The sequence below is a fragment of the Mchenga conophoros genome, linkage group LG11, assembly GCF_057382185.1.
Source record: "Mchenga conophoros isolate Kocher_MC1m ecotype Shallow Benthic linkage group LG11, M_conophoros_male_GT1.1, whole genome shotgun sequence".
Taxonomy (NCBI): Eukaryota; Metazoa; Chordata; class Actinopteri; order Cichliformes; family Cichlidae; genus Mchenga; species Mchenga conophoros.
The window spans coordinates 35,029,395-35,045,496 of NC_140536.1; the positions used below are offsets into that span (position 1 = coordinate 35,029,395).

Genomic DNA, 16,102 nt, shown 5'->3' on the forward strand with positions numbered 1-16,102 from the left:
TTATCTACTCGCAGCTCTGTGCACTTTGGATTTAAAACACATTGATCAGACCCCTGCAGACAAACTGTGATCTTTCTGCATAGATTACTTTTCAGAATTGACAAAATGCTGCTGCTAGCATTTTTAAAACTAATAAATTCACACCAATAAGTAAAACATCCAGAGGTACAAACTTTATGAGGAAGAGAACATGACATTAAAGAGTAGTGTAGTAGTCTACACGTTCACCTAACAAAGTGAAAGCTCCCTGGTTTGATCGCTGGAGGAGATCACAGAAAGAGCATCTGGTGTAAAAACAATCTGCCAAATCAAACGTTTGGACTTACCTGCTGTGGTGGCCCCTTGTGAATAATGGAGCAGGTAAAAGTAGCTTCAGATGACAAGAATAAAGCTTTAATTGTATGAAGACACATAAAAACCAGGACCAAATTCACTAATATATTAAGTAATTAAAAGTTGTAATATAAGTATATTATTCAGTGTCACCTGACCCAGCTCTAACTATATGCTTTGTGAAAAAGAGGGTCGCTACTTGAACAATTAGGCTTAAAACTTTCCTTTTTGAGTTGTTTTCCTGTTAAAAGGAGGATTTTCCTTCCATTGTGAAAGAAAAAAAAACTAGAACCTCACATTGAACAAAAAAGAATACTTATAGCATCAGTGACACATGTTATCGAATACACCTGCAATTTCCAGTTAGCCTAACTGCATGACCATGGTTAAAATATCTCATGATAACACCAGCTTTTTCATTTTTGGACCAATAGGCTCTGGCTTCTGGCATTTCTGCATCATAGCTCCACAAGAAAAATAATACTGATTGTTACATTCCAGCGGGAATCATAAGGCATGGAATAACTCATTTGAAGCCATAATAATCAAAATCCTCCCCAAAACCCAGCATAGACAGTTGTTACTTGCAAAGGCTGGAGAAAAAAATCAAACCCAGATCTTCAGGGTTTGTCAGCAGACATCTGAGTTTCTCTGAAAGCTCAGGCAGTGTAAGGACTGATATTCTGTACCTGAAATTTTTCAATGGAGGTCTTGTTTCCTTAAGGAAGACAGTGTGTTTTTTGGGCTTTGCCAGATAATTTTTTTTAAATGAATGGTGATAAATATAATCTAAAGCTTGCCTCCATATTTTTAAAGAATAAGAATGTGTTTTTAATTTGAGTTGGGTGCAACTAAAACACACATCCTCAACACATAAACAGAATAAAAAGAATGCCAAAGGCATTTATTTTATTTTTTTTGATTGATTTAAATATAGATTTGAGCTTTATCAAAGAGAATGTGTCTGTGAGAAAGCAAATAGAGAAAAGTAAAACATTTCCTTTGTAAGCAGTCTTCGTATTCAGCACAGAAAAAGGTTGATAGAATCTTCAGTCACATACATCTTTATAACAAATAAATCAAATTGTATTTCAGCAACAAATACTGCATGATTCATCAACTCTTTTCATCGGTCGTCGTGTGTGTGTGTGTGTGTGTGTGTGTGTGTGTGTGTGTGTGTGTGTGTGTGTGTGTGTGTGTGTGTGTGTGTGGTAACGTTAGGCTTATAGTTTTTGCTCAACAGCCTTTTAATTGAATATCTGCACATAGCTGTGTACTGCAGCATGGGAAAAGAGAGGCAGGAGGTGGAAAGATGAAGGAGGAGCCTGTAGAAGAAGAAAAGAAAAAGTAATTAAGAGCAAGAGAGAAAGAAGGAGAGAAGGTCTTTGGACTGTGGGGAAAAGTAAGAGAGAGAGGGAGGGTAGAACTAGTGCTGTTAAGCCAACGCTGACTTCATGTCTCACTGTCACCTCCGGGCCCAGTGCTGTTCTGTGCTGATGCACACAGTCTTCTTTGCCCTGTAGTAAGGTGTGTGTGTGTGTGTGTGTGTGTGTGTGTGTGTGTGTGTGTGTGTGTGTGTGTGTGTGTGTGTAGAGCAGTTTTTGAGAGAACAAGTTTGAGTTTTAGATAATCAGAGTGTGAATGTTTTGTGACGGTTAGGGTAAGGAGCGAGGGAAGAAATTATGTCCGTGTTGGGAGAATGTGTAACAAAATAAAACCAGAATACTGACATTACTTTTTGTAGCAAATAACTTAATGTGGCAGTGTTGTAATTCAAGTAATCCATTGTTTAGTTTGCTTTTAATAAATGAAATTAGTTGCTAAAAAAGTTGCACCTTTTCCTCGTTCCTTTTGCTGCCAGAGTTGAAGGGGAAAAATCTGTAATGCATTTACACTAATTCTATTTCCTTCTCCTTGAGAGGTACCTGTATATTTGAAGGTATCAGTCCTGCAGTTGTATAAGTGTGCGTGTTGATTTCTGCTTCAGGAGGAGAATGACGTCAGGTCTACAGGTTCAAAACATCAAGACCTACTTTTTGATTTGTCTAACTCTGACTGTGATTCCAGGGGAAATTCAAAAGCTTTTTGCAGGTTACTTGTGGAGGAGATGACACGAATATCAACTGAGATAAAATCAGTTCATTCAAAGTTAGATGTACAGAAAGCCTGCCTGTTGATTCTTTTCATCTGGATGCAGCATTTCCCACTGAAGATTCTGCGTCCAGATGAAAATAATCAGCTTTCTGGGATTTCTTTCCCTGGGTGATCAAGGATGCATCAAGACATTTCAACAAGTTACTTTTCTCAGGAGGTAACACTGTAACCACAGATTTTATATATGTATAGTAGAATAACTCAAAAGAATAAAAACAATAGGATAATACAAACTACAGTAGAAGTATAGTGGCATGAGGTTGGAAAGATTGGCTGTCTCTATCCATGCAGAGCATGGTCTGCATTATCCAAGATAAATAACAGTTTGTTTAGTGACCTCCGCCCCACCAGAGCCACAGTCATTTGTATGCTTGTTTGCAGACTTCCTATAGTGGAGTAAGAGAAGTTTAGGTCATTGCATTGGTTGCTCCATGCACCAACTGTGATGTCCTCATAGCCCTGCAACCATTTATTCTTACACTTGAAGCACACCAAACTTGCTGCAGTATTCTCCTTAATAAGATGTCACCACTGCATCAGTACACCACTAGAAGAAGTTAAAACAGGAAGCAAAGGGATCAATTAGTTTTTTCTCAAGAAAATCTCACTTTTAAAGCTGCAGCATTTCCCTCTCCATAATCTGAGAATGTCTCCTGATACAGCAGTGGTCAAAAGTTTATTTAAATTCATTATGGGAATGACTGTCATGGTAATTATAGGCCGTTATTGATTTCTTTGAACTGTTGTTTTTCCAGGATGTAATGATTGTACAGCATACGTATTTAACCCTCTCAAGGCAGGCGTTGCAGATTTGCAACAGTTAAAAACTAACAACCTGATTACCCCACATACATATTTTATGAGGTTTTTTTTTACTCAGAAGTACCACTGCAGGTGTTCTTTTGTGCATTAGCAACAAAAACTTAATTTGAGCCTGAGAGGGTTAATGACTTTTACAAAACAAGAATTGGGACCATAATCTTGAATTCATTTTAGATTTTCCTCAAATCAACACGGTCAAAATTAAACACACAAGGTCAAATATATGCATTTACTCCCACTAATATTAATCAATCTATGTATGTATTAATGTATTAAATAATACTTATTAACTATCCCTTAGTAAGTTGCAGTTCAACTACACTTTTATTAGGCATGCTTCTGGCATAATTCTGGGGGGAAATTTGACGACTCCTCTTGGCAGAATTCATTGAAGTTGGTTGGTTTCCTGGCACAGAGCTGGCTTTTAAGCATAGTCCACACACAGTCAAGCATGATGGTACCACCGCCATGCTTGACAGTTGGTACAGTGTTCCTAGGTCTGAAAGCTTCACTGTTATTCCTCCAAACAAAGCTCTTGTCACTGTGGGCAAATAGCTCAGTCTTTGTCTCATCTGATCATAAAACTTTTAAACAGAAGGTATTTAGAATTTAGTTTGTCCATGTGGGCAGCTGCAAAATTCAGCTGAGGCTGAAGATTCTAATTTTGGAGTAGAGGCTTCTTTCTTGGTCAGTCGATGGCCATGTAAAACTTACTTCACTGTGGACAATGACACTGGTGTTCCAGCAGTTTCCAGTTCATGGAAGTCTTGAGCCTTGGTGGTTCCTGGCTTGTTCCTGAACATCCTAGGCAGTTTGCTGTCATATAAGTGTGACAGTTTTGCTCTTCTTCCAGACCTTGGAAAAGTGATGACCAGTTTGAATAACTTGTATTTATGTACTTTTTAAACAGATGATTCTACAATCTTACTGGTTATGGAAAGAATTTGTCAAAGCCCTGACTTCAGTGCAGGGAAACCACACAAGTTAAACGAACTCTACCAATTCTGACAAAATGAATAATCGGATGTTGAGCCAGAATTATACCAGAAGCTTGCTGATGGTTATCAAAAGCTGTAATAAAACTTGCTAAGGACATCTAGCCAGTAATTAGAGGGTTTTCATGTTTTGACCCTGTGTGTTTGAGAGAAAACCCAAAATAAATTCAAGCAAAATTTTTCCATAGACATCACATCTTTATGTATGCATATATTTAACCTGGCCATGGCTGTGACATTGATGAAACTCATAGCCAAATAAAAGAGGCAACACAGTTGGTCTTAGCTGTGTATTACACACAAAAAACGCATCACATTTAAACATGTGTAGGCGGTTGTGACAAAGCCAGCAATATGTTCATGTTGTCGTGCAGGTTTAACATATGTTTGTGCTCAGGAGTTGTGTATTTGCACGTGTCTCTTTGGGAAATAGCAAATCCAAAAATGTCTTGTTGGTGTTTACACCTCTTTGTGAACGATTTTAGCAACTTCATAAGGATCCTGCTATCTTTGCACGTTTGAGGAGGGCTGTGTGTTTAATGTCACAGGATGAACGAGAATGCAGTCGTTTTAATTTTGCCATCTGTTTGCCTAAAGATTAATTGACTTTAGTGAAAATTTCATACCATGCATTGAACAAACAATTCTTTCCTTGGCTCAGAGACCAAGAGTCCTGGAAAAAGAACACATAAAGCCAAGTTATCCACACACCTCATATAACTCAACTTGGTATTTTGACATCTTTGGGTTTATTATTAAAGCACCAAGTAATGTCCATGTTGTAGAGCTGAACTGATTGCACCCATGATGTTCACCCATCAGTCGAAGATTGCTCTTTCTCTTGCTGGAAGATTGCTTGCCACAAGGATGTACCTTAGGATTGACTTGGCATCATTGGATTTGATAGTCACCTTTTCAAATCTTTCCACATCCTCTGGCACAGCAGCAGTTGGCGAGCGCTGATGATTCACAAATGACTTCGCAATAACTGGAAAGCAGAAAACAAGAGCTGCAGAGATGTGATTACGTGGGAAGTCAGTGCAGGTGGCAGTATTTTAAAGGTTAAAAATGTGGGCTTTTATTTGGAAATGCTCTGATTTGAATCTGCAAATCAGCAAGGAGGAATATGAGATTGAGGGCAAAATGATGAGAAGCCTGTGACTGCTGTTGATGTGCTCCTGCAGATTTCAACCTAAAACAAAAAACTGGTACAGAAATGCAGAGATTTGCGGGCGGGCGCTACAGATTGAAAAAGGCAAATGACATGGCGTAAATAACAGGAGTGCTCTAATCATTTTTAGAGTTGATGTTTTTGACTGAATAAATGTCACAGCTGATGTGATACTGATGGCCATTTCTGTAATTTTATCCAAAAACAAAAAAAAAAATCCAAAAGGTCCAATTATTTCTGAATTTTTCTTATAAATTGAATTTATTGGGAAGCTGCAGTTAATTACATCTCCTGATAAAACATTCCTTCAAAGGTCAGCGACAGCATCCTTCTTTTAAATTATACTGACATGACGTCGACATCACTTTAGACCATCAGGCTTTCTTTAATGCAGACCCACAGCTGTTGAATATTGATCCAAGCTGCAATCTCTGGGGCTAAAGAAATGAAGCCAGTGTTGAGGTGAGTGAGTCACCATAAAGCCCCATGTTAAACTCAAAGTTTTGAAAAACACATAAATGTGTTACCAGCGTATTACGAGAAATAGCTTTTATTTATTTATTTATTTTTGTAGCTTACCAGTTAAAGTTTGCTATATCGAGGGTATGACTGACACACAGCTGTAGCTGAAGCTTGTTCTCTTGAAGTAGAAATATTCCTCAAGGTCACTTCTGGAACACTTGCGTTGGTTGTTTTAAATCAAAGGCCAATATGGTTATTTTGTTGGACGTCTAGTTCTATCTTGGATATTTCACACGATAATCAATAAACTTGACTTGAGGGAACATCATCTGTACCAAATGTCTCGGTTTACTTAGTAGTTGGACTAAACTGAAGGACTTTCAAGCTGTCCTGACCATCTCTAGAGAAACTTTTAACATGACTAAATAAAGTTCTTCCAGCATTTGTTGTCATTTGGAAAACTTGTAGCCTGCACAGGCTCCTATCATATGCTTGGCATTAGAACAAAATGGCCTGCCTGGATACACCAAAGGCTCCAAATGTAGCCAGCGACATCATTTTGAGTCCCTGTGCTGTAAATGCCAATGTGGAGGGAAATGTGTAGCCGTGACTTATAATGTAGTCAAAACTCTGAATGGAAAATATTTCTTTGGTTCAAGCTATTTTTTGATCTTCTTTCTGATCATTTTTAAAACATTTATTCAAGTAATATTGAATGCTATCCAATTCAGAGTGCTGCCAAACTGATCGGGGATATTACACAGTATTACTCAGACAAAGGTTAAAAAGTACGGAAAATGGCTGTGTACACATGACAGTCTGTTCTAGTCTGGCATACTCCAGACCTCATTGTCACCATGCTTTGGCATTAGACTCAGTAAGGTGGCACTGTGCACATGTTCAGTTCTGTCCTCCTTGCTCAACCATCCATCATCCCGTCACAGAATACAAGACTTTCTCAGTAGCGCTCCTTACAATGCAACACCCAGCCCCCCTCCCAGTTCTCCATTTTCTCCTCCAGCCCTTCAGGAGTCTGGCTGTCACAGCATGTTTCCTGTTACAACTCTTCTGATTCCTTCCTCTCCTGTCAGCCCAAACCTCCCGTTATCTATCCATCTGAAACACGAGCCGGTGTCTGCTCTGCAGCAGTTCAACTGGAATTGGAGCTGGTTGCACTTGGTCAAGTTCAGACTGACAGGAAAGTGGTGGGAAGGTCTGGTATACATGGCGGTATGAGATGAACTCATTTGACTTCAGAAAGAACTGGTTGCATAAGAGTTGGGCTCTGAATACTTTGTCTATTATCACGACTAAAACATATTTCCATGTCAGTGTTTTGTTCCAAATCGTCTGTCAAGCAAAAGTTAAAAAAAAAATCATCATTATACGTTTCTGCTTTGGCAACCGTAGTAATGAAAAGAGTCAACGTGACTTTGTTCTTGAGTGGCAGACGGCAAACAGAGTTACAAAGAGCAAGAAACTGCAGGAATCCCTCACCAAGGCATATTCAAGGTCTCTATTAAAATGCAGTCATCTTCTGTTATGTCACTTTATATACACAAGAAAAGCCAGTTCACTTATGCTGGTCTTAATGTTATAAAATTATCAGTGCAAAGAAGCAGACACCCTGCAGGTCTATCTGCACAATCAGGAAGGCATACATTCAAATCTACGTTTAGGAATCAAATTAACAAGATACTAAACTTTGAATGTAGTCATAATGTAACAGTTAATTGAATTTCGGGCGGTCAGATTGAGCACATTCTTTTATTACTATGAATTTCTATTTGAGTGCTTTAACGATATTCACAGTGTCCCTTTACATTGAAACACTCATGAATAACTTAACAATATTAGGGTTACACTATAAGGGCATAAGGTTTAATTACTCAGTCTTTGTTTCTACTACGATACTGAGGAGCCTTAGTTATCATTGCTTAGGAGAAAACGGTTTGCAAATGGAGCAGTAATGTCAGAAGGGCTTTTCCATCCACAGGAGCCTTAATCTCAGGGATGGGATAGTTTCCGAGTTTTGACCTTAAAGAAATATTTCTGAGGGAAAATACTAACTTATTTCTTAGATAAGAAGATGAGCCTTCTCTCATGTCATGTGAAGCTTCTGTCAGCACCCTGGTCACTTAGCATATTGACTGAAAATAGGGAAAATGCTAGTGTGGCTCTGTCCAATGATAGCATGCAATCTCTTTAAAGAAAAAGAAGGAAAAGAGGAAAAACATGTTGCAGCTTTGCAGGTGTTTATTCTTCCACTGAGGGCTCCATGCAAGTTGACTTCATATTTGAAAATAATTTCTGGGAAATCAGCAAAAGGAAAATTTGTTTTTAAATGTGTCATTATGTACTATTATGTGAATACCATGAGCTGGTGCATTGAGATAAACAGCTGGTGACACTGATTGTTCAGTCAGGTGCCATTAAATCTGTGCTTAAAAGGGCACAGCCATATATAATGAGAGGGGCAGATAAATGGCAAATTAGATGAATAATTACATTGTAAACAACATTAAAAACATGTTTCTAAAACACCAGTTTCAAAATGTTGGGGCAGTGTGTAAAATGTAAATGAAAAAATATATATAATGACTTGCAAATTTTAGAAATCCATATTTTGGTCACAATAGAGCAGAGAAAACATTCAATGTTTTCTCTGCTCTATTGTCCCATTTTAAGAAGAATATTAGATTCTTCTGAATTTACTTTTCTGCAATAGCTCTCTGTGTTTCCCATCAATTCCATGTTTCCCACTGTGTAACATCCACTCTTCTTTTAACAACAATTTATATATACATTCTGTATATATCTGGGGATTTATAAGAGCAATGTTGTCCACTGTTGTCAGATCCTTTGTTTATTGTCCCTGTAACAGTCCTGTGTCTTCTTTGTTAAATGTCTACAGTTGGTGAAACGTCTGGACTCAAGGCTGGACAGTTCAACACCTGGACTTTTCTGATACAGTGATGTGGTCTTTAGCATTGTCTTGCAATGTGGAATCCCTTTTAGAGCATATGTTGCTCTAAAACAAACCTTTCAGCATTGACTACAATCTCATAGGCACTACTGTACTCTCATACCATCAAAGATGGGAGCTTTTGAACTCCTCTTTAATCCAGAGGATGCACATTCAGTGTTTTAGAAAAATAATTTAAATTCATCTGACCACAGAAAAGCTTTCCACTTTGCATCAGTCCATTTTCAGCGAGCTTACAGATGCTTGCAAAGAGAAGTTGGGTTAGCAGCATAATGCTGTTGTTACTGTCCTGGATGCAGTTTGCACTTTACCATCGTACTCTCTTCCTTTTATGCAATAAAAATAAAATTAATATTGGATGCTCATATCCACACTTACAGCTCTACTATTTTCCTCCCCCAGCACAAAAACTGAAATCAGCTGATTGCAGCATGAATTCAAGTGGAACCGATGAGCGGAATCAATGGGCAAGCAGACCCACAATTCCAGGGAAATGAACGCTTACCCGATTCCCATCCCTAGTGACAGAGCTTAAACCTGCATTTGTGGATGGCATAGTGAGTGTTGACAGAATGATTTCTGGGAGTTTTCCTGAGCCTATGTAGTGATTTCCATGCAGAGTCGTGGCTGTTTTTACTGATTTCTGTGAGATTCTCCATATTTTGTGAATCTTTTGATGATTTATCATGTGCTGTAGATGGTGAAATATTCAAATTATTTATAATTTTATGCTGAGGAACATTATTCCTAAATTGTTCCACAGTTTGGTGGATCTCTGTCTTTTACACTTGGTATACACCTAATGTTACTGACCTGTTGCCGTTTAATTTAATTAGTTACAAAATGTTCCTCGAGTTGTTTCTTTTTAATGTCACATAATTTTTGAGGTCTTCCATTAGTGCACATTAGGACAAGGTGTTAAAATTGAGGCGATGCAATTAATACACTTTATACTTGTGGAATTTTAATACTTAGAGTTGTCTCCAATTTATTAAACTCAGTTTCTGTCATCATCAAGACATTACTGCCACGCTAACAAATTTCCATGGGGTAGGGAATTTGAATTTTTCTCTGCTCATTGACTCGAGACCAATGTCCATACATCCATTTTCGTCACTGCTTATCCAGTTCAGGGTCACGGGGAGCTGGAGCGTATCCCATGACCCCGAGAAAGGTCACCAGAAGCTAATGTTTCCACCTGATTTTAACATCTTCTTTAGCTGATGATAATGTACAGACAATCCAGCTTGGTCAGGGATTAATCTAAGGACTAATGACTGACCTACCAGCATGATGGTCGGGACTCATGTCAAGTATTTGAACCACAGAGGAGTTACAGTAGCTTTCCTGTTTCCCATTCCTCATTCTAAGCTAAACATCTTCTGTTAGTAACCTTCTATGTATAAGAAATAGTTTTTCTCATTTAACTATCAGCAAAAAAGTGAATTTTTATTCTTTTAATTTTTCTTTGTAGTAATTGTTACGCCTTGGGCATTTTATCAAAGAACCAGATACTTTCTCGCACAGCTGTTTATCACCTATATTTATGATTCATCTCAGATGGCCCGTGTTTCAAAAATGAACACCCCCCACTGAATCCTGGGGCTCATTTTACAACAGTAATTCGTGAGCAATGCTGACATGCAGGAACAGGGAAAGTGTAAAGACTAACACAAGGAGGAAAATATCTCATATCGCTGAAGTTTGTTTTTAAAAAAAGGTGAAACGGCACCTAAAGAAATCTGTTTCACTTTTAAGAACTTCATGAGCCACTTTAGAAACAACAACCTCAAACTATCTTGCGTAGCTACAGGCCAAACCGTATGAACACAATCTGATTAATGCTTTTTGGGACACGTTGACTTCCTGACTTGCTTACATATGGATTACTCGGGTATGATTTTGCACATTTACCAGAGTTGTAAAAGCTTCCAATTTAAATGTTGGTTTTAAGCAGATTTGACACAGAAAATGAAAGGTAATGGGAAAAATGTGCACAAGAGAAGGCCGTGGAGATCCATGCAGCATAAGAAAAAGAAGAAGCAATGGATGAAAGGAGAGTACAGAGCGAACAGGAGGAGGAGAAAAGGAAAAGATTACTACCATAGTACATCAGGCTTAGCTTCACATCCTTAATGGTAACTATGGAAATAATTATAGAGCAGACAGACAGACTGCTAGAGAGAGTGTGAGCTTCAGAGAAAGAGAAGGAGAAAGGGAGGGCAAAAGACAACGGGAGAGGAGAAGAAAAGGAGAACTATGGGGGGTAAAGTAGCTGAAAATGTTTGCTGGAATCCCTAAACTGTGTCTCTAATGATTGGTGATTGCTTAAAGATCAGATGCACAGGGATGACGTGTAGGTTAAACCCTCACAAAGCCAGTTTAACCGCCTTCTTACAGCAGCTGCAGAATATGCTGTGACATCTTTTATGCCTTATGTTAATCTTTCCTTTGATATGAAACTGCAAGATATCTTAGGTGGGGGGGAAAAGCATCAACAGCATGGAGGTCATATTATTTTTATCCACCGTTATATCTTACCAGCGATAAGGGGGCTCTAGCGTGGTGAGTACAGCAATAGTACAGTGTCATAATAAAACGGTGCTTTAAAAAGTTGTTTCAAACGCACAGTTGTCATGGAAACAGATCTAAGATACTCTTTCCCCATCTGAAAGTGCTCATTGCTTATCATTACTGAAAGCCCAATCAATGGAGATGTCATTAACAGTGAAATAAAAAAAGTACTTAATGTCGCCTACATCAAAGTCAGATACATTGAGAAGTAAATTAAAGCTCCTGATGGATTTAGATAATTGGATGGATGACTTTGTTTATGCACTTATAAAAAGCAGCATGCTGTTGGAAATCAGCAGGGGTCAAGTGTGGCTTGGATAGAGAAATTAGCTGTGCAGTTTTTAATTTTGATTGGTCATGATTTGCCCGTGGGTGTGTGACAGCATGCATGGGCAGTTGGTACAGGACTGGTGGTTATACAGTATATTATGTGAGTGATAATATTGCATGCTTCCCACACAGTTGCCCCTGGCATGTACGTGTGTGTGTGTCTGTGTGTGTGTGTGTGTGTGTGTTAGCGGAAGGTGAAAGGTAAACAGAATAGACCGAGAGAGGAAAGGAAGATAGGAAGAAAGAGGGGAGTGTGGAAGCGAGAGAAACCACTCCAGGTCCCAGTCGGGAACCAAGCAGCCCCACCCTTTCTAAACATCTCTCTTCCTATTTCTCTCTCTCTCTCTTTTATTCTCTTTGCTGCTGGAAACAGAGAGAGGCAGCGAGAGAGGGAGAGACTGAAGCGCAGGGCATCAGAGCACTGCTGCTCCCTGCCTAAACTGAGCTGCTGTCCACCTGTGCGGGATAATCTCCGTCCAACCAGCAGCCAGGAGACACTACAACATCCACCGTTTGCCAGGCAGATTACTTAAGGGTGAACCGCCGTTTGGTGGAGGAATACGAGGGACTAAGTTGCCATTACAGCCTCGTTTTTTTGGGGGTTTTTTTTTTCCGCGTGCTGCTTGTCAGCTCCTGCCAAACGTTCAGTTTGTAGGCACTGCAGCTTTTAGACTACTTTATTCAGTGGCGCTTAGCTGTTTCTTGGCCACTCTCTCTCTCTTTTCTTTCCATAACGGTCTGTGTTTTTGGTGATTGTCCACACATTTCCGCCTGCATTTGGAAACTAAAGCTTCCGTTTGAATTCTTTCTGCTTGCTCGCTGGCTCAATGTTGGAGTTGTCCGATGAGAGCGAAGCGCCTTCGCTAAGCTTGCACATATAGAAAGGCGGACCTATTGCGCGCCGCACCGCTCCTTCACGCGCACATGGGCTCAGACGCGCACGCTCACACGCACGTGCACACACGGCTGCAACTCCAGACATGCAGCTGGTTCCCCTGTGTGTGCACACCTTAGCTTCTGAGTGCCGTTAAACTCCAGAGCTTAGCACAGATAAGCGTTTAGCTTTCACCCATCCATCCTTGCCAAGTTCTTTCTGATATGCACAAGGGGGACACCCGCTAAAGGAAACCATCGCAGAAACCATCTAAAAGATGAGAGAAATTGGCCTCAGCGGATTTCCCGTCGGTCACCGGATTTGTGAGTGCAGGGTCGGGGCGGAGGGCACCGGGGAGAGAGGACAGGGAGAGGCCGGGGAGGAGGAGCTCTCATCCGGACTGCCCGCCGCGGAACAGCCGCTGCTGCCGTGCTCAAGAAGCAGGCTGCTGCTGCCAGGGGGAGGCGGGGGGAGGATGAAGAGTGCCTCAGTCTGAAATTATAACACTCAGCTGGCTTTGGGAGTGTTTGTTTTCTTGCATTTTACCTCTCACTAATTAGTCTGAAGATGCGAGATAACGAACAGTGGCCTACTTAATAACTGTCATCCGTTCTCTCACCGGTGTGGCACTTTTGGGTCAGCTTAAAGGTAAATTCAGCACTTTGGTGAAGTGAAGGCCTGCAGTTGTGAATTTACCTGTGCAGTGGCTTTTGAAAGGACATCCTCCCACTTTACTAATTTCAACTTTGTGATTTTCTTTTCGTATTAGTTTAAGGTGTTTGTAGTAATATAAGTCAGACCTATACAGAATATCCTATTATCATTATAAAGGGACGTCTAGTGTGTCTGTGATACTCAGTAGTGGGTTTATAGTCGCTATATTGGACTTAATGGTCATTTCTATCTCTTCAATATTACTAGGATACAGTATTTCTTTAGAATAGCCAATATAAATACATAGTTTATAATTTTCTGTGATAATTAAATAGTATTGTATTTATATTTATTATAAGATCACTAAAATTCCTTTTGTACTCCCATATATGTAGATACCTTGAAGGAGCCCTGTTTCCAGGTGCCTTGATAGTGGAGGTTGGCAATTCATCATTTATTAACCTACCGAACTGTCTATGAATTATCAGAAGTCATGATATGATTTAAGGCCAACATGGTAGTGTTTTTGCTGTATTGGGCTTTTGTAGTGCAATTTCAAGTTCTCTTGCTTCGTTTTAGTTCGAGTCCTCTTGATTCCTTTTTTCCTAGGCTGATTTGAGCACTGACTTTTTTAGCAATACTCCTCTGTCTGGAACTCGACCACAGCCTTATAAACCCACCAGAAGATGGTCACCTGCTTATCAAACAGTATGACAAGCACATGTGTGTCCTAACACTCGGTGGCAGATGCTGTTTGCAGATACACCAACACGCTCAGTTATTTATAGACATTAATATCACTGTGTGCTTTTGGAGTATCAGTTCAGAACAAGTGCCGATGCTCGACGGAATGTAACCCAATCTACGGAGCTTCAGAAGTTTCAGTCAGACGCAGAGACTTGGAGGAATACAGGCTGAACTCATCTTTAATAGCAGCTGGCAGCAGCTGACTGTGGGGGTCACAGACTGTACACTGGAAGTGCAGAGACACTGTCTTTAGAAGTTTGGACACAAAGCACAAGAGCCCCACCTGATCTAGGTAGGACATCTTTTTGTTTCATATTTGTTGCACTAAAACCTCTGCATATGCACATCCAGCTCATTATAACATCTGATGCAGGTGTACAATTTGAATTTTAAAATAGTCCTCTCTGCAGAAATACATCACTATGGCCGAACTGCAGTTTTGAAATTATAAGCTTGATTACGGCACTGATCTGAGCTTTTTTCTGAGAGGGTGTTTCAGTTTTACCAGTTCAAAGTGTCTAATTTTGGAAATAATTTTGTGAACTTACTTAATGAAAATGCATAAAAAGCTGTTTCCAAGTGTGCTGTAAATGCACTCCTAATCTTCACCCTATTTGCACTCATCTCTTGTACAATGACATCACTTTCGTCTGTGTGTTTCTGCTGGTTTGTCGTCATGCTCAAGAGCACAAATAGTCCACCACTTCCCATCTGCTGTTGCCTCACATGCAGTGCAATAATACAGCAAAAACCCAGCATAAAACAGTGTTTGTGTTGCTCAATTTAATGCTAAAAGTTCATATTTCTTAGCTTTAATTAACTCTTTATTCCAATTAAAACAATTTGCTTGATGGGAGAGGGCTGTTTGGGTTATGGGGTTTAAAGGTTTGATGGCTCCTGATGTTCTTTTATTGCTCTGTGGGGAAAATTGCATGTGAAGTAAATAATGTACTGTGACAAGCATTGTCCTGGTAAATCAGATCAGACCGTACTCTCTTCCCTTTGGTCTAAAAATCAAATATTTCCCACAAGAAACACAAGCTGGATCCAAAATTAGACCTTTCATTTCTTTGTGTTAAAGCTGCAGTAGGTGTGTTTGCAGAGAATAAGAAAGACAATCGCCCACCCCTCTTTCTACTTCCCACAGACACGAAGGCAAAAGCAATCGGTAGGCAGCTGAGTGACAGCTCTGAATGAAGCTCTCCTGCTCAAAAGTTTACCTCAGATTCCCAAAACACAGCATTAACAGTGACGGCAAATAGGAGAGAAATAGCACTATCAATAAAACCAGGACTCTGACATTATATTACTCATTTCTTCTAACCCTGCGGGGGAATTGCATTTGCCTGATTCAAACAAAATGTCAACTTATAAAAATCTGCCTATGATAGTTTTAGATAATGGGAGCACATAAAATAAAATATCTTGAGCTGAAGCATTAGAAAGAGCAACGGTAGAAACAAAACCATATATTATATTAGTGGTTTGTGGATTGTGAAACTCGTTTTACCTAGCAAATCAGCTTTGAGAGTACAAAGGACTGTCCAGAATTTTGGTTAACTGCCAGCTTGGCTCATACTGTTTATGTAGAGTAGAGAAACTTGTGATCAGCAGTGAAAATGTGTCATTATTCAGTTGTTGGCTGGTGCTTCTTTCCCATTCTGTGTTATTTTTTTCAGATTTGGTTACAATGACTGATCCATGAAAGGCCCATTATTTAACAGCACATCTGAGTTTTTGGTTTTCAGATTTCAGCTGCTGTGTAATGTTCACATTATTTCTGTATGAATTAGTTTATTTCTATTTTAGACTTGTGCAGGGTTTTGCATCCAGACTTTTGTACGACTGTATATAAAGGATGAACATATCACATTGCAAGTGGTTTCTAGACCACTGGATTATCTTGAAGAGAGCTGCAGTGTTCGTTTTTGGAGCTAAGAGTAAATTAGGACAAGTGGGTGGAGTGCTGAGTTATAAGTTATATATACATAAGCAGTATG

General features: G+C 39.5%; 1 protein-coding gene across 8 annotated transcripts in view; it reads left to right on the forward strand.

Annotated features, from left to right (window-relative positions):
* syngap1b (synaptic Ras GTPase activating protein 1b) overlaps window positions 1–16,102 on the forward strand; it is a 182,950-nt gene that overhangs the window by 88,474 nt on the left and 78,374 nt on the right. Inside the window, exon 1 of one of the 8 annotated variants that reach the window (XM_085292637.1) lies at window positions 12,234–14,394. The exons of the other annotated variants lie outside the window; for them this stretch is intronic. The gene's annotated coding sequence lies outside the window, so the exon portion shown is untranslated. Of the gene's footprint in view, window positions 1–12,233; window positions 14,395–16,102 lie in introns of those variants that run through there. 8 annotated transcript variants of the gene reach the window in all.